The 25,727-nt window shown below is 46.7% G+C and overlaps 1 long non-coding RNA gene across 2 annotated transcripts; it reads left to right on the forward strand.

Moving 5' to 3' along the window:
* The first annotated feature begins 797 nt into the window (after positions 1-797).
* LOC128150500 (uncharacterized) lies at positions 798-21,390 on the forward strand. Of its 2 annotated transcripts, XR_008238071.1 has the most exons (4): positions 798-959; positions 8,595-8,709; positions 17,632-17,977; positions 19,951-21,390. It is a non-coding gene; the product is annotated as an uncharacterized LOC128150500 (long non-coding RNA). The 2 variants fall into 2 exon arrangements; XR_008238070.1 differs by lacking the exon at positions 19,951-21,390 and having other exon boundaries at positions 801-959; positions 17,632-19,721.
* The last annotated feature ends 4,337 nt before the right edge of the window (positions 21,391-25,727 follow it).

Here is a 25,727-nt window from a genome sequence, read left to right on the forward strand (position 1 = left end):
CAGTCATGTCCTCTCGTAGGCACTTCAGGCTCCCCATTTTCGAAGGACTACAGGGTGCCTTGTATTTCCATGTTTCCCTCAATGCCATCAGATCCCAACTGCTCTCAGCCACACGCCTGCTCCACCCCGCTGGCTGCTGCGGCTTTGCATTGTGGTCCTCACCATCCACATCCTTCCCTATGGACTTCTTATATTTCGCTGGAGCTGGAGAAGATCTCACTCTCACTGGTCTCGCTCAGCTTCTGAAGTTTCTAGGACACTGGGGGGTCACTAGACAGCACCAGGGACACAGCGGCACGGAGAAAGTGAGGTCAGGCAGACCGGGGGAGTGGAAGAGCACCAGGAGTGTGACTTCCAGAGGCTGTCAGGAAGCTGAGACCTTGCAGACCCCATCCCTACAAATCGCCTTGATCTTTGTAGCTTGCAGCATTTCCCCTGTCTAGTTAAAACCTGGCTCCCATGCTCCCATTTTCCTTCACAGGTTAGGGTGTTCCCAATATGTCTTGGTTCCAAGATGCCTTGCCCACCACTTTGCAGTAAGTAAGTACTGAGAAATTCCTACACATTTTTTTGTTGCCAAACTGCAGCAAATGTTGAGCATCTCAGCAACTTACAAATCGTGTCTCTTTTGTTTCTCAGCCCTGACAAGAGCATCCTGGATGTCAGCACGCCACTCACCCGGGAAGTGCAGCACGTAACTTCCAAGAAAGCCTAGCAGCTGGAGTGGTGGCGATTCAGTCTTCAGGCATTTAAACAGTCATGCTCTCCACGTTTGCTCTCCACTCCATATATAGCCTCGGGCCCCGAAACCTCGGCTGCCAGGCGGGAGGGCTGTGTCACAGGAGGGGTGCGTGATGGGTCTCAGCCCCTCCGGCTGTCTGCACAGCTCGCCACTCTCCACGTAGACGAGACAACTCGTGGGTCCGGTCGGCTCCGTCCTTCACGCCCCAGGGAATCAGGTTTGCGGAATAATCGGTGACGGTCGTTTTATGCAAATGTTATGTTTTCCTCTGGTAGGAAAAATCATAGCAGACCTTTGCCGAGTTTGAACTGCCATTGTGCAGGGGGTGATTGCTTCGTCCCCAGCAGGCTGTCCCAGCACAGGCTGTTCCCCCACCTGGCTGGTGGGGAGCTCGCCTTGCTAGGGTTTGGATTCGGACATCAGATACAGTGTGGGCATGAGCTGAGAAGGGTCTTCTCAGTTTACCTTGTTCTGCCCTATTAAATTAGCTTTGAGCAAAAAGACTAAAGGACAATTTTATCCAGTAGATTTATCTTTTGTCTTTTATCCAGTAGATTTAAGCTGACCTCTAACCTGGGTGTACTAACTTGAACAGACTGTCTCGTTACCTTTTATCACTGCTGTATTAATCTGGGCTTCCCAAGTGACAGTAAGGATAGACAAGAGCAAATAAGATATACTTTGGTTTGCTGGCAATGCTGAGAAATAGAAACAACAGTGCTTTGGGTCTACTATTCAGAATTTCTGACATGTCTAAATATAGACCGTGTCTTGTTTTGAGGCTGCAGAAACCATTTGTTTTGATTCCGGCCCTTTAGATAAAAACAAAGGAAATCTGGAGGGAGAGCAAGCTTGGTTCACTGAATGGAGGTAACAAAACCCATGTGCTTTGTAGGTCAGCAGCAAGGGCACTCAAAGGGAATTTGGGAGCCTTGGGCTCAAAGCCACTGGCTGTTGGATTTGCAGTAGGGACTGATGGCTCAGGTGCTCTCCCGGTGCACAGGGATGGGGCAGAGGTGCAATCGAAACTTCTCTGCTCTCTATACTTCCAGTGAGGCTGGGTCTTGCCCCCCGCCGGCTGCACCATCTCCCATGGGAGCCCCGATCAGAGCGTGACTCTTACTCCTTCCTCCCTCCCCAGCCAGCCTCTTTCCTTCCCTTTGGTGAGAAAAGATGGAGTTTCCTGGTCAGCCCAGCTTCAAAAATTGAAACATTTTGTCTGGGAAATGCCCAGGCAGATCCCGTTGGTCATTTCTCAGTTTTATGCATTACTTTTTTTGGCCTGCTCCCCAACTGGATTTGCCACATTCGTCAGCAAATAATGGGTTCATGGTTAATGTTTTTTGTCACAAATGCTGCTCTGGCTGCCAGTCATCCCCCCTTGGAGACCGCACCTGCAGACCCACGGGGACCCCCCCAGGAGCTCATGTTTCCCTGGTCCATGTCACACGTCATCTCACTCCAGCTTGCCGCATCCTGCTAGCGATCGCTGATCCCCTCAGTTATTCTGCCTGACTTCCCCCAGCCTCGCATTTTAGCTGTTAGCACCACATTAAATTCCCGAGCAGGTCCAAGTCCAAACCCCGCAGCAGCCATGAGACTCTTTGCCCTGGCACAGCTGGGCTCTGGGGGAAGACACCTGCAAATCCCAGGGGAGCAGAAGGTGCCGAGGTGTCATCTGTTTGGAGATGAATCTGATCTTCTCTGCAAAGCAAACCTGCACCTCGGGTTTTGGACCCATTTCTGCTTTCTGCTGCTCTGGTAAAATACCAATGTTTTAACCAGGCTGACCTGGGGTAAATAAAAACAGAAGTTGCACCTTTAAATTCAGACCCCATCATGAGGCAGCAACTCAAGTTACACATCCCTAACAAGCTAGGGCTTGGTGTATTTTTGAATTCAAGCTGGTTGGCCTTAAGTTTAGGGAGAACACTGCTGGGAAGTGGTTGGTGCCTCTTTCCTGCTAGCGCAGGATTACTCTCCTTGAGTATATTTCTGGCCCCGTACATGGCTTTACGCCACACATCCCTCATCTTGGTTCAAAACAGATCCCCTTTGTCGGCGGTCCATCAGACTGTTTCTTGGCCTGTAAGTCAGCCTTTCGGATGCAGCACTTGTGGCTGTAAGCTCCTCCATTCCTGAAATAGCTGCCCATCCATCTAGCCTCCTTCAGCATCTCTCTGCGGATCCAGATAGAGTTGCAGAGTCTGGCTATTTCTCCTTCCCCCCAGCCCTCCCCTGCAAACCTGACAGCCCCTCTAGTGACAAGCAGTGGCATTTCTGCAGTCGCTTACCTTATCACGGGGTTTGCAAACCTGGTTTTGGGCTAACGTTCAGTCCAAGCTGGACTCGTGGGAGATTTTGGTGAAAATTTCTGTATTTCTGTGACTGCTCCATTGATCTGCAGTACACAGCCAGACTCATTTGTAGAGTCCAACACTACAACTAAGTCCTATGTGTTATTTTAAAATAAATCAGGTGTCTCTTGTTGTCTCTGGCCACTTATCTCCTGGTGCTGGAGTGTCACATCTGTCCTTTTCTTCACCTGGAGGTGCTAAGTCCTGCTTCTTTAGCTGAATATGCCAGAGTCAAGTTGTGGCACAGGACAGCTGTGTGGCTAAACAATGTCTTGAAGTGTTGCATTCAATGACAAAAGTTGTTCTTCTCTAAAGCCAGGCCGCTACTGTAAGTGAACAGTATACAAAACACATCCACTGAGTTTGGGAATTTACTGACATCACTAGGAATATTTGGAAATCCTCATTGCCTACTTTTGAGAAGGTCACGCAAGGAAAGAATAAGCACCCCTTCATCTCAGGGAGACGGCAGAAACAACTGGGACCAGAGCAGAGAAGGGCTCGGGATGAGGCAAAGTGCAGGAGGACTAATCACCCCCGGATCAGTCGCTGCAGGGACTCAGCGTGGAGAAGGATGCTCTGGGCTCTACTGTGCTCATCTCGGTACTGGCTCCTTCCTTCCACAGCCACACAAATCACACACAGCCAGAAAGATTGAGAATGGATTCACAAAACTATCGCTAGAGACACATAAAGTCTCTTTTGAGCAACCTTTTTGCTTCTAGCAGCCCAGCTATTGCTGCTGAAGCTTGACCAGGACCTCCCTGGTGTGAAAACATCACGAAGCTCCTTCTGCCCCCACTGAACCTGACAAGGGGGCCGTGAGGTCACGGTGAGATGCCAACTGAACAAGCAGGTAAGGAAAAGCCACCGAGAGAAAAGCTTTCAGGGCAGTGAGGTGTCCTCCACAGGGCTGTGTCTGCGGTGGTGGTGGAAAGCACACTGGATACGTGCGAAACAAAAGGAGTATTTGACTGACTCATTAGAAAGCGAGGTGAAATCCCTGGTCCGATGGACAAATGAGCCCTGTGCTCATCGGGTGTGAAACAATCCTTTCTCCTGCCGTCTTCCTTCCTAAAGAGTGAAAGTTTCCTGTATTCCCTCCTTGACAGCCATCAGTCCTGGCCCTGACTCATTACACCTGTGTGACGACTCGGACCAACATTAACCCCTTGCTTGCTGGAAACCGCTGTCCTGTGGATGCTGGTCTCCTTGGTCTCAGCCTTCTCCCCCCTTAGTCCCCATCCCTGCCAGCCAGCCCCGCTCACCTGACCTGTGATGGCAGAGCCGCACAACGAGCAAGGCAAGTGGTGTGTGATCCTTGAACGGAGGGTGAGGATGAGAGAGGGCAGCTTTTCTGGATGGGAGCTGTTTCCTAAATGCCAGGGTCTCCCTGTGCTTTCTCTTCCAGATTCAAAAAGCATACAAAAGAGGTATGTTTGAAAGCTGAGACAAATCCTCACCTCCAGGTCTCTGCTTGCTTGGGCTCCTGGCAGGGCATTGGGGAAGGTCACGGCCCTGCAGAAGCTCTGGCTGCACTATAGTGTGCACTAGCTATGGGGCACAGGTGCTGGCAGGAGGGTGAAGGTACATTGAGGTGCCCAGGGCTGGGAAATTCAACATCTCCATGAATGCACATCCCAGTGTTTTCTTCTCCATGTCATGCTCCTCAGTTCCCAGTTTTACTAAATTCTGGTCTCCTTACCACATTGGGACTCTGCTCTAATTCCCAGTTTACCTTTCCAGTCCTTGCCCTGCCAGCCTGTGGTCTTATTTTCTGCCTTGGCTCCTGTCCTCATCCACCAGCCTGTGTCCTCATCCATCAACCTGGTTCTCCTTGGTCTGACCCTCTTCCCCATTGAGTTCAGGTCAGGGGGAGCACCATTGCTGTAGGAGCTCAGGCTTGCCGTGATGCACAGAAATGCAAACGGGCTCCTTAGCACCAGGCTGCTGCATGCCCTCTGCAAGGAAACGCATCCTGAGGTGCTCCAGCAAGTCTGTGCTTGGTAGGTTCAAACACTTATTCCTATGACCAGATTTGAGGGAGGAGGGGAATTTTCACAGGGACATCACAAGATAGACTGCCTACATCTCTGCCCAGTTCTTGCTCCAGAGCAGAGTGCTACTAGCTTTGCTCACTCAGCTTGTCTTATGCCAGCAAACAACATGCTTTCCCCTCCTTGTTTCATTCACAGAAACATCTGAACTATTTGGGAGATGATTTTCACAATGTGCATGCCAGTGAGTAATTCACTCTGAGGCAAAAGTCCATTCTGAAAAGAATCTCTGCAGGAGAGAAGTCTGACAAATCTGTAAGCAACTGAAATAAAAAATCTCGTATTATGGGAAGCATTGGGCAACCTCTATATCTCTCCTTGCAATCTAATAGTATGGCCCCACAGTTCTTTTGCAATCATCTGCAGGTATGCAATTTTTCCTCATTTAAGGGCTATTAATATTAAATACAGCGACCATACATTATTTATACTGTTTTATTCATGTATTAATTTTAAATCAATTCTTAAATGGTGCAGTGCCAGGGATGAAAATGAATTACTTAGGGCAATAAAAAAGGGCAGATCAAGGAGGAAATTAACCAGAGATATTAAAGCTATCATGAAAGACTTCCTTATATTGGAAGCTTCTAGACTGGAACAGCATTTGGTAGGAAGAGCCAGCACCCAGGTCATTTTGAGCTAGAGAGGACAGTCCTTAAATATACGTAAAATGGGGGTCGGTCAGACAGAGGACAGACCCTGTGCAGGTGAGGAAAGGATTGCAGAAAACACATTTCTCCACTACAAAGACATTAACTCAGAGGACTTCTGCTGTACTTGCCATACTTAGCAGGGCTCAGGCCAGGACGTAAGCAAGACCAGAAGCTGGCCTCTGGAGCTGAAGCCTATCTTGATTTGACATTTCTTTTCAGTTTTTTTTTTTTTTTCCCAAATGTTTTCTGTACTGTGACATATGTATGATGGTTTTTATTTGCAATTATATCCTGTTTCCAGGCCTGGTGTTTGCAGGGATGTACTGGCAGATGGCTGAAGCCAAACCCCAGGGTCCTACTGTTGCCCCTTCGCCGTGGCTTAAGGGAGTACGCAAGGCAAGTGGCAGGGGGACACCAGGCTTGATGAGAAGGGACTGAGTTCAGACAGGTAGTTAGGAATGGGATTCATCTCACTTGGCTTTAGCCATCAAAACCTCTACGCAAGTCATGTAGGCTCCATCTGTGATACAGAGAGAGACCCCCGCAGAAGCGTTGGCCTCTGTTGACCAGACGGTTAAGGTGACTTGAGATGAATCTTACTTGGGTATTTAAGTAGCTGAAGATCCACCTGAAAATTGCAGTGGAAATGCTGACAAGTACTGTAAGCTCAAAAGACACCACAAATGTGCCATAAAGAGATGAAGGTGATAAGTGTTTTTTCCATATTTCAAAATGCTTCACTGTATGGTCTCCTCTTTATTTCTTGTCATCTCATTTTACCGTAATAGCACTTTGAGTCTCTCAGGCAATGTAAAGAGGGTTTAAGCACAGTAGAGCCCCTTTCAGTGCTAAGATCATTAGCAGATTGAAGCAAAGTGCTCCCTTATATCTGCAAGTAATTTATTTATTATGTGTGTTAGAGAGATGGATGGCTATGGAGATTCCTGGGGAAAACCATGCTGCGAAAGAGATTAAATGGAGCTCTTGAGAGGCTCTCTCCCTGGGTCAGATTCATCCCAGGTCTCGGTGGTTTCACTGATCTCAGTACAGTTTACACCAAAGATAAGTTTAGTCCCAGATCTCAGGGGAAGCCCTGGCTACTTAAAATGCACAGAGGACCTGGATGAGAACATTGTCCCTTGAAGCAGTGGTATGATGAATATGTGTATTATTCATAACAGTGGAATCAATGGATAAATACAGTAGCAGAAACACTGCACATCAGTAACCAGTCCATCTCATTAGTTTTTCTTTTCACTGTATCTCTAGTCATTCACCCATGGACTATGCTGGATTGAAAAAAAAAGATATATCCCTATGATGAACAAGAAAAAAGCACAACTAGTTGACAAAATAGCAGCAAGAAAACAAGAGTGCTTACAATTTTGCATTGTGAAATAGCAGCTCACTTGTGGTTTTTTTCCCTGCTGGCTTAGATGCAGACGGAGGAAGTGCGCTAGGACCTAGAGGAAACAGTTCTCTGCATACACCCTCTACCTTCTTCCAGCAAGAAAAATATTATCAACAGAAACAGAAATATACAATGCCAAAAAAAAAAAAAATCTCAGCTGGTTTAGAGAAAGATAAACTACAAAGCAGAGTGTGGCACTTTTTTTTCTTCAGTAAGCTATAGAAGTCATAAAATATTACAAAAGTGTTCTTAGAGGAAGAGGCTGTGTATTGAAGACATAAATTATTATAATTCTAATTTAGCTGCTAGATTGCTGAAACCGATATATAATCATAGCCTGTTCATGGTAATTTTTTTTTTTTTTTTACTTTCTTATTTTTGCATGCTTCAATCTTTTACCTAATAATTAAGCAATCACTTGCTCAAGGCAAGGCTGCATTCATAAAATATCCATTACGCAGCCCACATTTGGTACACCCTGCATTAAATGAAAAAGGCAGTGCCTTAAGGGAATTTATTGCTATCATAAATATAAAGAATAAACATGTTTCTTTTCATTTCACTCCAGATTTCTTTCAATTTTACGATTTAGAATATGATTGTGAGACAGCATGCAGGAATATGTGAAATGCTACACAGCAAATATGATTTGTCTTTTTGAAACACTCTGGACTAACCAAGGAGTTGCCCAAGCTTATAGCTAATTGATGGGCACAGCTTTGGAGGATTTAGATAAACCACCCAAAGCCTATTTGTCAGTATCTGTTTGGTCTATAAATTAGAAGAGAAGCCACCCATTCTGAGGACAGGAGCCCAATGCCTCCCAGTTCAGCACAAGTACAAAGTATGCGAATTTTTACTATTTCTTGTCTGCTGGAGGTAGGTGCACGAGAAGACACGAAATAATCAAACGAACCAAACCATGAGTATTTCTGGACACCTTTTCTTCTCTTTCCCATCCAAAAAGATCAGTTTCAGCTTAGCAGAAATTTAGGTCAATTCTTACTTTGTTTAAACTGGCTAGCTTTCCTATGCCCTCAATATCTACTCAGTGCTACTAATCTGCAAACAAGATACAATGCACTGATTCAAACACATGCTAATTTTAGGGCATCATTCTGCTCTTGATGTGAGCAGGGAGCTCCTATTGATCTCTGTAGGGGTTGGTAACGCTTGCTGAGAGCAGATAGGGCACTAGCTTTCCTCCCATGTATATCTGTGATAAAGGCTAAAAACTCAACATTAAGAAGTCCTCCCCTGCGGCCAAATTCCCAGATGGTGTAAACCAGTAGAGCTTTAATGTCTTTAGTGGGGCTTTGTTGATTTATACCAGATGATGATCTGGATACTACTTTTCCCACATTTCACTTGCAGGTCACTTGTTGGAAAGAAAGTCTGGAGCTGAACCGCCAAGCTGAACCCCCCCCCCCACCCGGTGTGCGGGGCTCCCTCTCCAGTCCCCTGGATGCTTAGAAAAGCTTCAGAAGACGTAAATGGCTGGAGAATCACTGTCTCCAGACAAATGGCTTGTAATATTCACTGGAGGATGATATATCAGTGGAGTTGGCTGGGTGGAGCTGCGAGCAGCAGGCAGGATGGATGAGGTGGGATGCCAGGCTCCTGGGATAGCTCAGAGCTCTTTTCCAGCAGGGCTGATGAGGCAGGGAGTGAAAAAGCATCATGGAAGGGATCTGCTGTCCTCCCCTCCAGGTGGGAGGTACGGGCAAGTAAGTCAGGCAATGGTGAAAACAAGCCTTCCTCGAGAGTTTGTCCCAGTTGTCCTCGGTGAGAAGTACCTGCCGGTATCTGGTGCGGACGTCTGGCTGCAGGGGCATGTAGGACAGAGTAATACAGTGCTTCGGAGAGATGCAGCCTGGGCACTGCCAGCAGTCAGAAAAGTTCAGGTCAGTAAGTCTGGCACTCTGCAAATGCAGTCAGAGTTCTTCTGGAGACTGTGCTTGCGAGCTGAGCGTCTCTGTTTTGCAGGGTGCTCTGGTCGTCAGAGGTAGCCTTTAGACATTAAATCCATATTTGGCTATTTGATCCAACAAGCAGTAAAAAATTAAAATATGTACTTTAAGCTTCTGAACAGCAGCTAGCAGGAGACATTAAATTTTCAAACAGTTTGTGAAGATTATTCTGTTCATTGCCAGTGAAAATCTTGTTTAAGAAACATCTGTTAGGAAAAGATAAAGAATGAAAAACCATCAGTCAAGAGGAGAGTGACCTTGTTGCAGGATGGAATCAAAACAATGCCCTGGGGAGTTACGTAGGCATTGTTTCAGGACTTAGTACATCAATGTTTGCGGGTAAAATTAATTGAGATACAATGTGAGCCAAGCATGCCTGAGCCTGCTAATCGGATAAGGATATTGCAATCATATGACATCAGTAAGAAACCGGTGAACATATGTGCATGCAAGGTAGACGGAACGCTCCAAACTGTGCAGAGCTGGCACGGAGATTCCCAGGACGTCAGAAACCGCCGATCTCCCTGGTGCAAAAGTCTGCAGGTGGGACCAGATGATGAGATGAAATGCTACTGACCAGCTCTTCCCACAGAGAGGCTACTTCTAAGCTGCCCATAACCAGAAATCCTGTTCTTGCAGCACTGCAGCTACAGACATCTCTCGTGGCTTTTACTACAGTCTGTATTTTTGTCTGTTCTTGTTATTTAGAGGAAGAACACGAGAAACATGCCCTATCAGTACATCCATGCAGCCAAAGACTTTTATGCTCAGCAGGTAGCTAATGGATTGCAAAGCCCTTTCCCCAGCCCCATTAAGAGTCCTTGTTTATGTCTGGCCTTGTGCAAGAATAAAGTATCGCCTTGCTCTCTAGCTGTACTTTTGCGGCCAGTACTTGACACTTACTTGGACACTTATGAAGGGAATTTCATCACTGTCATTGCTATTTACTGACACCTTTGTAGTGGCTCTCAGTAGAGCAGCTGAGGCCTGAGAGGAGACAGCAAAGGAGCTGTGTCTTCCTTTTTGGCCATGTCTCCTGAGAAGTGGAGACAATGTCCCCTTGGTGCCTGCCTCGGTGCCAGGGAGCTCTGCAGACTGCAGACTTGTCGCTCCATTATCCCTCAAATTGCAAATTCCCTCACATGCGCTCATCAGGCTGTGATATCCTTTTCTGCTGTTGCTCTAGTAATTTGTGACACTTTCGGCTGAGGCAAGCAATGCCACAGATGTATGCTGCTTTATAGGATCTATTTATAGCCTATACCTACAGCCTACCTATTCATTACGGCAGCGCATTATGCAGTGGGATGCTGCCACACGGCAGAGACTTGCTTTTTCTGCCCCGAGGGAAACGTGTGTTCCCCACTCCTGCCATTTCCACATCTTGCAAGAGGCTGGTGTTGCGCGGGCACCTTCCTCTTCATCTGACCTCAGCCCAGGTGCGCGGAGGCAGGGGGTACCCGAAAAGGGAAGGCTTACATGGTTCTCTAGGGAAGCCGAGCAGCACCAGGAGTACGCGAGTGCGGCTGCCAACAGCTGTCGGAAGCCTCAGAAGTGCACTCTATATTGCTTTATTATTTCTTCTTTGCTAATTATTTCCTAAGATGGAGGGGGGGTGGTAAGGAGAGCAAGAGAGTGCGAGGGCAGCAGCAGAGCGTGCTTGCTGGCAGGGCACAGCAAAGGCACTTGAACTGGCTCTAACACACGCAGAGCAGCAGGAGGTCTGTGAGATGGAGCCGGACTGTTTCTGCTCTGACAAAAGAAGCCAGCATCGGCATAAATGTGTTTTTATTGAGCCTGTTCAAAGTGTTCTGCGAAGCAGCAGGCACAGAAAATGCTGCATGCATGTGCTAGAAAATACACAGGACGAGCACTGTGCAGGTTGTAAAGGAAAAGTACCCACAAGCTGAGAAGAGCCAAAGTGGAGGGGGCCCGTACCAACAAAATTCAGCCCCTGTTGCACGTGTATCCTGAATGACATGCATGAATGATGTGCTCATATGTGGGCTTGCTCACCACCCTGGTACCACTGACAGGGCTAGCTGGCCCCCTTGCCCCCCCAGCTCAATCTTAGGAAGAGGGACACTGGTCTCCTTGCCAGAGGCAGGAGAGGAGTAAGAAGCAGCTGCTGCTTTTGGTGGGATGTCAGCAAGGGGATGTTTGTGCTCCTTCCTAACGTCAGTGAAGGGTTTAACTGGAAAAGCTACTTTTTTTGCCATCCGTTCTTGAAAACAGCCAAGACGGTCTCCCTCACTCTCCTGCCTCCTAACCAGAGCTGGGCCCCAGCTGGGGGGGGCACATGGAAAGCGGCTGCTGGCTGCTGTGTGAGCCCATGTGGGAGAAGCTATCAGCTGAGGTGCTACGCTCTTTGCCTGCTTTCTTTCTCATAATAAGCCTGTGGTAGCCTGACATAATTATTAGTGTTTCTTATTTTTCACTCGCTCTTGGAAAAACTGCTTTAAGGAGCTGTTGACTATCTGTAATTGATTGCTCACGCTCTGACGGAGGATGGGTTGCAGCATGAATGTCAGTGGTAGCTTGGAGGCAGTCTGGGGAGATGCCACCTTGTTATTGTGAGGAATGCTCTCCCAAAGACAACAGGCACACAAAAGAGAAGCAGGAATAAAACAGCTTGGATGAAATCAGAAACAACACCCTTGCATCTGCCCAACCCTAACCTGAGAGCAAAACAAACTTGTATTGAACCCTTTCTGAGGCGTGAAAGAAGGTAATTTTTGTTGCTGTCATGGTTGTGTTTCTCGGAAGGAAAGGCTAATGTAGCTGAGTAAACACATGAGAATTAGCCTGTGAGATTTCTGACCCAACACTGGAGACTAAGGGCTGTGAAAGTCCCTGAGTTGTGTGTGCTTGTCCAAACCGTACTGATCCTCCTCGGCTCCAGAGGCACAGGGGCTAGTTTGTGCTTAACAAAGAGTGTTATCCCACCCATCACCAAAGCGGTAGCTATCCCCACCTGAAATAGCATCCCTCATCGATAGAGATTTCAGCTTCAGTTCCTATTTGGAGCACCTCTGGTGACTCCAGTGGTGTTACAGTGGAAATCATCCCTGCCTTCTTCCCATAACATAGGTTGGCTGGTGGCTTTACCTGCTCCTCTTACTTCTCAATAAAAACTGCCTCAGGTTCAACACCCCCAAGTTTGCTTATTCATTTGCACTTTATTTTCAGTGGAGAACAAGCAAAAGGATATTAAAAGTGGTGAAAAGGAACTTCTTCAGCTGGAAACTCTCACTACCCTCTTCTACATCTTAGAAACCTGCGTAACAGCTATATTGCTGTCAGACCTCAAAACAGTAACTGGACCCTTGAGACCTTCTCTCGAATGGTGATTCACCAGGTTTCAGACACGCGTGGCTTTTCCCTACACACAAAAGCTGCCCTTAAAATCCTGGTGGTGGAAATAATTAGGGAGTCAAACCTCTGAGATAAGTTTACTTCAGAAGAGGCCTTTTGGAATCAGTGGCCATTTGTTTGCTAGGGAGAGTTAAATTTCCTGGCATGGAGTAGTCCCAAATATTTCTGGAGACTATTGCATTTAAGAGAGAGAGTGTAGCACTGATTGATTCAAGACAGCAGCAAGGGCAATGGCAAAGAGTTGTACCTAAAATGACTTTGGGACTCCCCAAAGATGTGTCCCTCCTTGCTGAAGCTCCACCAACAGGGCTGGCTGCAAAGCCTAAATGCTTTGCAATTCAAACACGCACAACCAGAGTTTCTCTGGTCTAACAGAAAATAGACGGTGTGTGTTGTGAATAACACACCTTCTCTCTAGGTTTGGGCTTTTTTTTGGTCCCCTTCCCTTCTTATATAAGCTGGGACCAACCTCCAGGGTGAGGAGCAAGGAAAACACTGGGTGCTGCATTAAGGTGTCACACAATCTGGCAGTCTTTTTATGAGCTCATACTCCTTCAGGTGTAGGAAGCCTGGGAGAGCATGTTTAGACTGGTAGCTCTCAAGTGCGGGAAGAGCCTAGCAGAAACATGAGGGAGAGCCTCACTGTTTTCTTTTTATTTATTAAATTATTATTATTTACTTATTTTACCTCAAAAGAAATGACAGGCAGGAATTACTATGAAGAGCTGTGTTGCTTATCTCGCCTTGCTGGCACTTTTGTGTATGTTTGTGTCTGCATTTGTGTGAGACTCATGCAGTCTAAATTGTCTGACTCTTCTCCATATATATCAAGATCCTGTTTATGAGGAGGGTACCGGTATTTGAGCCTTTTCATCTCAAGGAAGCAGTTTGCTGTCTGGTCCTAAAATAACCGCTGCAGGAATCAGTCTGTATTTTTAGGTTACAGGATGAATCAGGGACTGGCCTTACACATTCCTACGGCTTCTAAGCTTCCTATTGCACCACAAAGCCTTTCTAAGGTGCTGGGACAAAACACATTTAAAGCTGAACACCACATGAAGGGCTGCGAGGAGGCTGAGTGTCTGCTCCGTACGAACAGCCTTTTGTTTCCTTGTAGAGCAGCAGCCGACATCAAGAATTAACGCAGTATTTGGCAGAGCTCATCGGCTGGCTGTGCATACTCTATGGCAATCTAGCAAGTCTTTGCAAAGACCGCCTTGGAGCGGAGACCAGGTAGAGAAGTCCATCCTGGTCAGCTCTTAGTCACAGGAATACTCTTCTGTGTCCTGCTGATGTCGTGCTGACATCCTACTGACATCAGCCTGCTGATGTAAAAGCATTGCAGCCTGCCCTGAGTGAAGCAGCAGAAGGAAAAGGATGCCACAAATACCATGATATTCAAGCTCAAGTAAACTGGGTTTCAGAGTGGCATTCAGAAACAGTCACATTCAGCCCAGGTGCTTTTCGCTACTGCCAGGACCTCTGGAATGGGACCAGGCTGGCTGTGGGGCTGAAGCCAGCCCCGTTCATGAGGCTCCCCATGCTGGCAGGACCAGGGCCAAGCAAGACCTGCTGGTCTTGTGGTCCTTGGGCTCTTCCACTTCCAGAACGGGCTGCAGTGAGAAAAGCAGAAGGAGGTAAGTGAAAGCAGAGGAAAGGAAACCCGGCAAAAGAGCTCACTGACCGCAGTTCCTAGAAGCCTGGCTCTTCTTCCAAGTAAGGGCTAAAGGCTCAAGCTTAGATATGTGTTCAAGCGGCTGAGAAGATCTTGCTGGCTGAAAGCGGGTACGGAACAGCCTCTGTCTTGACCAACAGCACATGCCTACTCAGGAAAGCATTACAGCACGGGTTTAGTGCCTAAATTGTTGTTGAAATCCAGAGAGGTGAAGCACATGCTGCTTTGCTAAACCGAGCCTAGAGGTAGGGAGGAAGAGAAATTAATTAATAAGGAATAGCAGCAGCAGAACCCAGGTCTCCTGAACCAGCATCAGCACCTTGCTCCACCCGGGAGCTCCTCAGGGCAACTGCCTGTTATAGGTTAGAAAAGTGCTTATTGTGGTGGGGCCTGGGACTCTATGCTGTCTTCCAATGTGGGTCATACATTGAAATGAGTAGATGAAGCTGCTGTCATGGCTGTCTGTTCCTAAACCATCACTTCTTGGCAGAATTTTTTTACGGAAGGGTTCAGAAGCCTGTTTAGCCTGTCAATCCGCTGCTGTGTCAACAAGAGAAAGTTAAGCAATTTGTCTTTTGAGTGAATCAGTGTTCATTTCCCAGCAAGAAAGGGAAAGGCTGAAATTCCTATATGCTAATGATGTGAAGTGTTGGGTTGGATGGGCAGGTTTCTTATATTCAACATTTTATAAGGTATCAAGGACTGTTCTTTAGCATTTGTTAACCTAGTTGTCTCACTAGGTATGTAAGTCATACATCGAAGACAGATGCTTCTGCTGTACACATGTGGTACTGCTAATTTCTCTCTAATGCTAGGAAATTTTTGGAAAAAAATACTTAGTAATTACATGAAGACACAATTACTTTTCCTTGCTTTCCATGTACTACTTCTTGCAAACTTTTTCTAGGAAAACATGAAAGGAAGAACATACCTTTCTAGAGCAGCATTTAATAAGGCTTTTAATTGAACATCATCCGGACAACAGTGAAGCACAGGAATTCAGTCAAGACATTTTATTTGTAAAGGGTTCACATGTGGTAGCATCAAATGTCCTAGTTATTTAGTTGCAGCAAGTTTTAAATGTGGTGCCATGGGGTTCCAGGGACTGCGTGGACTTGTAAGAACAATACTTTGTCCTGGTTACATCCCTTTAGTAAAAGAAAAATAAGTAAAATGACTTTGACCGGGCATTCTTCAGTACTGAGCACTCTCGAGAGTGAAGCCTTTTTCAAAACACTACAACACTTTGAAAAGCAGCTTTGCCAAGGCAGCATTGCAGGCTCCCGCCTTGATTGTCTCTTAATAATTTCCATATAAAGCATGTGTAGTTTACAAGAAAAGAACCCAAGCAGCCTGTTTTTTTTCTATCTGCCAGCCTTGCAAAAGTAACCCCAACTTTCTCCTTTCCTGGTACTGTCACCAGCAATAAAGGCTCTGCAGGCCACATGGCTACTCGATATTAATAAATCAAGCAGTGCCGGGGAATGATGCCAGGCCCTGGCACTCACATGTCTGCGCTGTTAATTGTTCGAACGGTCCCTGGCATGGCAGAGCCCGGTGCCAGCTAATGCTCTCCCAAACAATTCCTGGCACGGCGCTGGAGCCAGCTCCAGCCAGCGCCGGTTCCCAGGAGGTGGGTTGGATGTGGCCCTGCTGTTCTGGAGACGAGGAGAGTTCAATAGCATGGAGGTAGGCTTTTCTGTGCCAGTTGGCTTTGGGGCCACCGCACAGTCCTGGACACATTTAGCTTATTAGTACAGCTGTAGCCATTATGTCTTCAGGAACACCCCTGCAATTCTGAGGCTCATTTAAAAAAAAAAAAAAAAGGGGGAAGACAAAAAAATACACACAACAAAAACCCACATGTGATTTAACGTCAATAGTATTTTACCCTTGTTAAAACTGACTGCAGTCAGAAAAGCATGTATGCAAACATGGCAACTCTATACAACGCATCTCCCCGTGGGTCTTCTGAGTTACATCTCTTTGCTTTGTTCATTAAAATGAATGTTTATTACACTTTGGTCCCCTTAACAATGCATAGACATTACATCATATCCTAAGTCACTATGAAAGGATTCCACTTTTTAAAGACTTAAAGGGGTACATACAGGCTCAGTTACACTTGTCAGGGTAAAAAGAAGGGATACTAATTATAAAAGAACTTTTACACTTGCATAGGAGCTTTCGCTCAAGAATCTTGAAGCAATTCTCAAAGATAAGTATTAGCTGTCTTCATAGAGAGGCTGGGAACAGACACAGAAAGCGCCTAAGTGACTTGGCTAAGGAATCGGTAGCACATCAGAAGTCAACAGCAAGGCGCAAGACTTCCCCCAGCCTCTCTGCTGATGGCCTCACAGCGATGTGACAGCTCTTGCAGAAGCAGCTGAGAATGGATGAACCTGTTGGAATAAAACAAGAACAAAACTTTTGCCTCGGGCTTGAGCAGAACAGAAACTTTTTTGAGACTTAAAAACCATTATTAAACTTTTTTTTTTCTTTTTATAAAATTTTCTCACGCTTCTGCACTTCCTGATTTAGGGTTGGACAGGAACCAGAAAATAAATACTGAAATACCATGAGAAAGGTTATTCTTGTGGTATTTTCACCCAGACTGAAAGTGTGGCGCGCTCATGAGAAAGCATGTCTTAGAAAAATTTCCACAGCAGAGGTTCACATCAATTCAAGCAAGTACCAGACGGTCTGTGAACTTCTGACTCCCTGTAGGTTCCTACATGCTTTTCTATTTAAGAGAAAGAGACGGAGATCTCAGTATCGTCAGCACTGGATCTGGGCTAATCCCTTGGGAGGGGGCAATGCCTCTGGGCAGGTGCAATGCAGGAGTAGTGCTCTCGGTCGCATGGTACAGCTGAAACCCCACCGACCTCCCCTGCCCGCTCCCTGTCCCTCCCCGTGGGGCAGAGCGTGGGTGTTTGGGGGTGTTTCTAGCCCATCATTCCTCATGGCGCCTGGAAAGAGCCATGCTGAGAACATCGCCAAAAAAGCCAGCCGTGGGGGGAGGAGGCTTTGAGAGGACAAAGGGCCCTGGGAATCTGGCATCCTTTTTAATATACTTGGTACCAGGCCTTGTAAAATGTTTATATAGCAGAATAATACAGGTGCAACGGCTATACTTGCCTCCAACTATTACTACCCTCTCATGCTGTGTTTATTGGTTGGAGCTTTTCACAATCCTGTAACATTGATTTGACTCCGCTTGCACTGAAATTGCTACCTGGAATTTGTCTAGTGCTGATTCCACTAAAAATGGCACTTCAGGTGTTTAAAGATTCCCCCAGCACCCCAAAACTAAAAACCCCAACACTGCAGAGTGACTGGCTGATCTTCTGTGAACACATTTATCTTTTTTCTTCCAAAAATACTTTGACAGGGAATTGGAGTGACCATGTGCACACGCAGGTGTGTCAGTGCAGAAGACCGGAGGGTGCAAGCGGAGGGTGGCTCACCGTGATGCTGCACACATGTGCCAGCGTTCCTGCTCCCATGCAAGCCAGACCTTCCCCTTAGCCTTCCCGTGTGTCCCAGGACAGACAGGTTTCATCCTACTGAAGGTAATCCTGTTGCAAAATATTAAAACCAAGCACCAAAGCTCGCCATCTCCACACCAAGGTTTCTTCTACCTTTGCTGCTAAAAGAGGCTGTTATTATGCTTAGGAGTGTGACAGACATCTAAACCCCAGGAATCCTGATGTCCAGACTGGAGTTGTGTCCCTGAGGTATAAACCAGGGGAAATCAGTGTTTGAGCATGTTCTTTAAATTCCCTCCACTAGTCCATGCCCAGAAATGGGCACTCCTGGATGGATGTGTGCACATAACCCGAGAGGGTTGATTTTGGGTGGGTGAATCTCTTTCTGGACAAGAGTTGTCTCTACAGGACCTCTTTAAGGAGACTACCTGGTGGGCTCAGGTTAGATTTCTGTGTCTTACGTAGCTAAAATGTGACCCGAGAGGGATGTTTGCGTCCCTCAGCAGAGCTTGAGGGGGAATGTGACGGGAAGCAGGGATAAAACTCAGCCTGCCATTTCCATGTCCATTCCCTAAGCCAGAGAAATGGAGCTGGGGAGGAATCTGAGCCCTGTGGCAAAGCCAACATCAGCTAAGGACAAAGAAGAGAGAAGTTCATGGGAAAGTGAGACTGTAACAAAGAAGTAAGCCTGCTTGGCAGTGAAGGTGTTATTCGGGCTGAGAACTTCAAGGGTCAGAGGTTTTATCAATGTTGGATTAATAAAAGCACCCGCTAGTGTCCCTCAGTGACTGGGGTCCTCTTCTGTACCTCACTTGCCCTGATGCTAGTGTTTATTTAATCCAGTTAAGCTGTCCCATGACAAATTCCTTGCCAGCTTGGCAGAGGTGTTTGGGAGGCCAGGAGCCGACCCTCCCTACTCCTGGAGGGCAGTGCCTTGATCCCCATGCCCTCCCAGTGCAGGAAATGGAGCTGCTCCTGACATAAGCTACTGCTCAGCAGGGAAACATGGCCTCTTAACATTAATTATCGTGTACCAAGGTGTTCTTAAATAAAACATCCGGAAAGGGTTTCTGAAGGCAAGATTTGCAGCTCAGCCTGAATACCCAAGCAAAGGAGAAATGTGGGACGAGTCTTCTTTGATCTTCAGTTCAGCCCCATGGGCGAAACTGGTCTCTCTTCCTGGGCAAAGCAGGAGGGAGAATGGGCAATGAAGGGCATAATGTTGGCAGAGCTTAGCTGGAGTACGGGCAGGAATACCCTCACCTCTGGCTGGAATATCTCAGCTATGCCAGGTAGATATTAGTCAGCAAGACAGTCTGTGTAAAGTAAGCGTCCATCTTGGGGAAAGAGTCTCAGAAGAGGCACTAGAAGTCAGCAGCATGTTAAAATGCCTCTAGGGCTGGTGTGGATTGGAGAACTAATGTACCTGTGCCTCGCAGATTGCAGATGTCAACCTCTGCAGCCTGAGCAAAATACATAGCCCTCAAAGATTAATTCCCGACATTTATCGCCTTCTCCCCTGCCCCTCTCTGGGTTGCAGCTTCCCATCACAGCTCCATGGAGAGGGCCAGGTCCTTGGCCAGCTTGAACTGGTGTTGATCGATCTGCCACACTGATTTAGACCCCGGTCAGTACACGTGCAGTGTGTGCAGGCAGGCACACAGCTCCAAGGTGCGGCAGCTCTGCCGTCTGTCTCCCTTCTCCCTGGAAAAATAAAAATAAAAATAAATCACAGCTCTTCTTTGCTCCCTTGTTTCATGGCCGGATCTCATCAGTAGCTCTCTGGGGGTAATGAGAGAGTCGGCAGAAAAGACGCTTCAATTTCCTGAAAGGTCAGATAACAGGGGATGCCCTTCTTCTCTAATGGACTGCAAGCCATGCTGTAGGAGCAGCAGGCTTTAAACTCTCCTTAACTTTGCAGCTCAAGGGATTAGAAATTATGGCTATTTACTTTCATGAAAAGCAGCTCCTTTAAAAGAACTGCCGAGGTCCTGGGAACCTGGGAAGGAGTTTTCAGGCACGCGGTAACGATCCCTGCAGAGCCCGGCAAGGCCAGCACAGCCCAGGGCTGCCCGGGGTTGATGAAATGGGATGGGGGAGAGCTTGCAAGGGAAGGGGGAGGAGGGGAAGAGAAAACTGGCACTTTGGATCACTGAGACCTGACCTGTTATTAAAACTGTTCTTGCCCTGGGTTGACAATTTCCATGACTGTTTTGTCCCAGAGCTCAAAGGAAACCTCATGCTGCTCTCCCTTGCTGATGGAAAACAGGAATGAATATTTAACTGGCAATGATGACAAATGAAGATTTCGCATTAGAGAGGGGTGCCTGGGAGAATCCCATCCTTATGGATGTGACCCACCTCCTTGCCCTGCTGTGCTACTCTCTTGGTGCATCGCCGTCAGAAGAGGGGATACAACAAAGTCTGAGCAACCTTACATGCCTGAAAAGGCAGGGTTTTTTTTTCACTCTTGAGCGAGCACACAAATGCAATGGCACCTGGTTCTTTGCACGCCCGAATGTAGGATAGCTGACCAGCAAGGATCTTCATCTCCTCTTCACCGTGCTATAAATTCTGGCACCACCGTGGTAGGCAGGGAGGATGTATGGGAAAAGGTTGGGCTGGCAGAGGAAAAATTAGGGAGTGGGAGCAGGGTTGTCTCTGCTTTCACTTTAGATATCTTAATTGAGGAAATACCAGACTCAATTCACTGACACATCCTCAAGAGGGAGGGCGTCAGTGAGTGGAAAATATTTGAGAAAAAGCAGTTTGACTTCCTGGAGGATAAAAAAGAAAGCAAGATTGATCATTCGATCAATTGATCGATTCATCTATCCATCTGTCTATCTATCCATCTGTCTGTCTACTGTGAAATAACAACTTACAACTTATTGTTTTGAAATACAAAATGATACCAAAGAAGTTATGGTACTCGTACAATGGAGTTTATATTTTGAAATAGATGCATGCCACATCTACTTCTGCTTTCAATTATGTTTATACAGAATTTTAATAGCTGTATATTAGTAAACGGAAGCAGAGCTGGACTTGCTTCTCTACACCTCACACACATACCCAGACAACCCATAGGTATACAAACATTACATATTATATATGGGAAAGTGATATTGATAAGATAAATTGCATTTACAATGCACTTTTGACCACCTCAGCTGCACTCTGCCTGCTAATGCATTCCTAATGGGACTGCTTCTAGCAATGAAAAAGTCTGATCATTTTCAAACAGCCACCATTATTTTTTGCAAATCAACCTGTCAGAATAGATGCTTCAGTCCTTCTTTCCACATATAGCACTTTTTCATTCTGAATTGTAGGATGGATGAAGATCATTCCTGGATTAACCATAGGCTTAAGGTCTGAAACCACTGAAATTTTTAAGTAATAGGACCATTCCTATTTCAATGTTTTAGATCAAGGGAATTTTTAAGCCACATTTTGAGGTGTTCTGCATATGCTACAAAATTAACAGAAAAATAATCATGTGAGGATGTCTTGGAAAGTTTGTTTTTATTTGAAATCAACATACTGTAGTCATTTTTTATTTCCTCCTGTTTATGAAGCTAGACAACTTAGATACCACAAATGCAATTTTCCAGAGCTCAGGAAGAGCCATTAGAACCTTTTAAAATGATAGAAAATTACCTTGGTGAATAAAAAACAATTTGAAAAGTTGTTTTCTCAAAACTGTCTCATGCTTCTGTGTCTGTATGCAGCTATCATCAAGGGCCTGCGAATGAACTAAATTCTCATTTTGTCTATGTTCATCATTAGAAAATCACCCCAGCTAAGCGACTGCTTTTTTTATCCTTCCCATATGTGGTCATCTCATTCTGTCTCTGAGCACTTGAGAAATGAAAACTTGTGGCCTTCATTAAAATTTAAGGAATGTCCTCCATAGATTTAGAGGAAACTGGTTTGGAAAAAGTTCAAACGTGGTTAGTTGGAGCACAGATTTCAGTGCGGGTCAGAGGTGAGTTTTGATTAGCCACCATAGCACTAAACTGTGGTTGGCTCCATCATTTTCCTTGGTGTCCTGTCCTGGGAGCTCCCTTTAGGACAGCAGCCGCTTTCTGGATTGTCCTCACCATTGGCTGGTGTTGGCTCATTCACCAGGAGAAACTACTGTAGTGCTTAAGGCTCAAAAATGTCCCTTTGTGGTGAGCTGTAAGAGCACCGTATCTGAAACGTATTTCCTCTACTTGCACACAAATTAGAAGGTGGATTAATTTATCAGCAGTTGTGATTAATGATGCCAGTAATATGAGCCCTAAGTATTCATAAATCACGGCTCAGCTTCCCTCCCTCCCATCCCGGCTGGTGCAGCTGCCTTAAAAATCGTAATGCGCAATAACAAAACATTAAAGCATTGGGATTCCTCTTACTTGCTTCTGGTTCTTGAGCCTTACAGGCTGTACTTGATTCACTGGTATAGCTATTTATTTCACTGATGTACATGGAGAGTTTGAGCTCTTTCCTGCACCACAAAGACTAAATGCCTCTTTCTTCCCTGCCTGAATTCAGCTAATATTCCTTAATCCCATCAATCCAGGTGCTCTGGATTCCAGAAAAGCACCAAATATTGATGGCAATGTGGGGAAAAAAAAAAAGAATAAAAGAATAATTGGCAACTTTGCAGACCCCAAATTAAGAGAAAGCAAGAGAAGAAACTGAATACGGTAGGAAAAAAACCAGGAGGAAATAAGCAGAAAAATGTTGCACTGAATAACATTTTCCCTTTTAGTTTAAATGGGATTTTCTTTCTAGCCTCTTCTAAGGACTTCTTCTGGGTATAATTGTCTCCAATAGCCCTACTAGTGATGTTGTGTTTTTACCGTAATTTGTTAGTCAAGCATGAACCAGGATCTCTGTGGGTTCCCATTCCCAGCCTTTTTGAAGGCTAAATAGTTCCATTCTCTGCCCTCATCTGCTGCCACAGGAGAAGAAAAGAAAAAATGTAGGAAATTTGGATCCGTCTACGCCTGGCTTGGAAATCTTGCCTTGGGTGATGAAGCCGGACTGTGTCATTCCAGCTGACATTTGCATTTAGCATAGTTAGAGTTAAATGCCAATATCTGGCATTTGTACACTGCAATTAGCAGTATCATTTGTTCTCATCTGAGCAGTCTGAGGGTTTTTTGGTTTTGTTTTTGTGAATGACTTGTTGGGATGCATTTCTACTGCAAATTTTATAGAAAAAAATCTATTTTTATAACAAAAATGCTTTTTTGTTGTTCTTCTTCTGATAGCTATAAGGCATAGTGCATAAAAGACAGATGCTTCTACCAATGCTGTGAAGTTCCCTAGGGGCGGCTCTGCTCGTCTGTTTTTCCAAAATGCTTGCAGTGTCATTAGTAAATTCGGGTCTCACTTAGGCACTTGTAACTAAGAGCCAAAGTCTTGGTCTTGCCCTGAGCACAGTGCAGGCAGCCTTGGGAATTCAGGGGAGCTCTGGGTAGATGCTGTCTGCCTGCTTGGAGCTCACTGCAGGATCCAGTCCAAATTTGTCTGGGAGTCGCCAGCCTTGTTCTTGCTTGTGTTGTTCGGCTACTCAGAGCTAGAACTAGGGCAGAAATAAAGCACTGGGCACCATGTTGCTTCAACCCTGCTCCAAAGCCTCTGCTGTCATGCCTCACACAAAAGCTGAGTGCTGAAAAATCACCAAACTGCCAGTAGAAAATGGTTCCTGAGGTTGTTTCAGCTCAGCAGTCTGGGGCAGTTTCAGAAAGTCTGCTCTGAATGGTTTTTCTGCTCTTTGCATTTTGGGGCCATGGGCATTGTACCTGTATTGAGAGCTTTGTATTTGCGAAATGTTTTGAGTCCTCCGGAGGGTGGATGCAGGCTAAGCTGCAATGGGTATTTTCGGAGGTGCAGAACATACCCTGGTGCCTTGTAGACAGAGCTGCCTCCGAAGACACCGGGAGCATTTGCACAGGAAGAGTGATAGCAGCCAGGACCAACATGAAACAGCCATGGCAGGACTTTGAAAAAGCTTTAAGTGGGAGACATGGTGGGCTGTTAACACTCAGGGCCAGATCCTGACCCTCCCACTGGGCGGGCGTGCAGCCCAGCCGGAGCTGTCTTGCCTGGCGGGGCTCCATACCAAGGAACAATAATTGCGTCCGAGGATGCCTGGCCTGCCTGGGTGGCAGCGCGGGCATCCTGGGCTCTGCAGACAGCGCACAGCAGAGAGCTCACCGACGTTTCGAGGCTGTGGGCCAGCACCAGCTGCTGTATGGCTTCAGAGGAGATATGGGGGTGTCTGGCAGGGCACATGGAGGCAGAAGGGTCCTGCCTGCCTTGGCTGTGGCTCAGGTGGGTTAGAGACACAAGCTCCGAACACAGGGCAGCCCGGTGCTGAGCTGGCCTGGGGCTGTGAGGGGAGCGGGTCCATCCCTGGTACATCCCGACGGCCCCGGCAGCAGGGACGGGTCATCCATGCATCCCACTGCTGACCTCCAAGAGCAGCAGGGGAGGCTTAGCCCATCCTAGGGGCTCTGAACTCCCCCAGACCCTGCCCGTACACCCCACAGCCCCCCGTGAGCGTGCCCGGTGGGACAGACTCCCAGGATGACGTTACAGCCCAAACCACCGTGTTCACCACTGGCTGCATCTCTAATCACCCGGGCCTCGCTGAACCATGTGGCCCCTTCCCCTCGCTCCCTTCTCCCCTCTGCTCATGCACCTTGGCTGGGGGACCCATGGCCGGGACCTCCCCAACAAGCGTTTCTCTTCCTCCTCTCCGCTCATGCCCACCCCAGCTTCTCGCACACACACCCTTGTGTAAGAAACACAAACCTAAAATGCAATACATGAATTAAGTTAATTATCCAATTAATTGTAGCTACAACACATCTGCTATTGTTTCATGGGCTCTTCTCAAAATTTAAAACACATTTAAGGAAAAAAAAGGCAAAACAAAATACAAAAAAAGATCTCTGCCAGGGCAAATCCTCAGCATGCTATGAACAAATAAGACATCTGTTTAAAGTAAATTGGGGCTGGGGAGGATGGACTGAAGACAATAACAAGAGCAAGAAAGAATAATGACAAGGCGAAATCCCAAAGAATTACACTCCCACTTTGAGCCAGGGGCAGCTCTCTTGTTGCTGTGCAGGGCTCTTTAATAGAAGCCGTGAGCAAGTTAGCTGATCTCCTGAAAGTTAAATTATAGTAAAAACATCAGAAAAGCCACCAAGCCCTGTCTCTGTGGTGTTTGTGATCAGAGGTGGTCGGGATGTCGGGGGGTGGAGTGAGAGGAATTAAATCTATGACTAAACATTTTTCACGGCAACAAAAGGACGGCGATTAAGAGATAAATTAATGCTCTGGCAACGCTTCCTGTTTTGAAGGATGCAGCAGCGGGTAATGAATGGCTGTGTTTGGAGCGAGCCTGAAGAGCCTCTTGCAGAGCTCTCCGCTCAGGCCAAACTGCAATAAACTGGCCCTCCTCGTCTCCAGCTCCTGCAGGAAACGGACTTAAAAAATCTTTGGCAACCTCTGCGCCCCCTTTTTCCCCAGGGTTGTCGTTGATCGTTTGATCTCTCCCTCTCTCCCTCTCTCTCCCCCGCTCCTAACCTTTTCCCATTCCCCCTCCCCTGGAGTCTGAAGTCTATTTTCAGTTCTCTGCTGTTGAAAGGCTTTGAAAGTTTTGTTTTCAGCAAAATATTTCCTTGAGAGCTCCCGCCCTGTTCCTTGCTCCATGCCACAGGCTTGCAGGTTACATTTAACCCCCCCAGAGCGAGTCATGGGGCTCCTTCCCAGCCTGCTCCAGACCGCAAGTGGCAATAAATGTCCCGGCTTATTTCCAGGAGAAATTCTGAGAGGTGGCTGTGCCTTTGGGCTCGCACGGGGTGGCAGTGATGTCTCTGGGTCAGCACCAGGAGTGTGGCCAAGCCACCTCCGTGCAGGGGCAAGGACAGAGCAGCGGGGGAAGAAGGAATGGGAGCCGGCATGTCCGACCGGGGCAGAGTGGTTTGTA

This window comes from Harpia harpyja, chromosome 13 (assembly GCF_026419915.1).
Source record: "Harpia harpyja isolate bHarHar1 chromosome 13, bHarHar1 primary haplotype, whole genome shotgun sequence".
NCBI classification, from domain to species: domain Eukaryota; kingdom Metazoa; phylum Chordata; class Aves; order Accipitriformes; family Accipitridae; genus Harpia; species Harpia harpyja.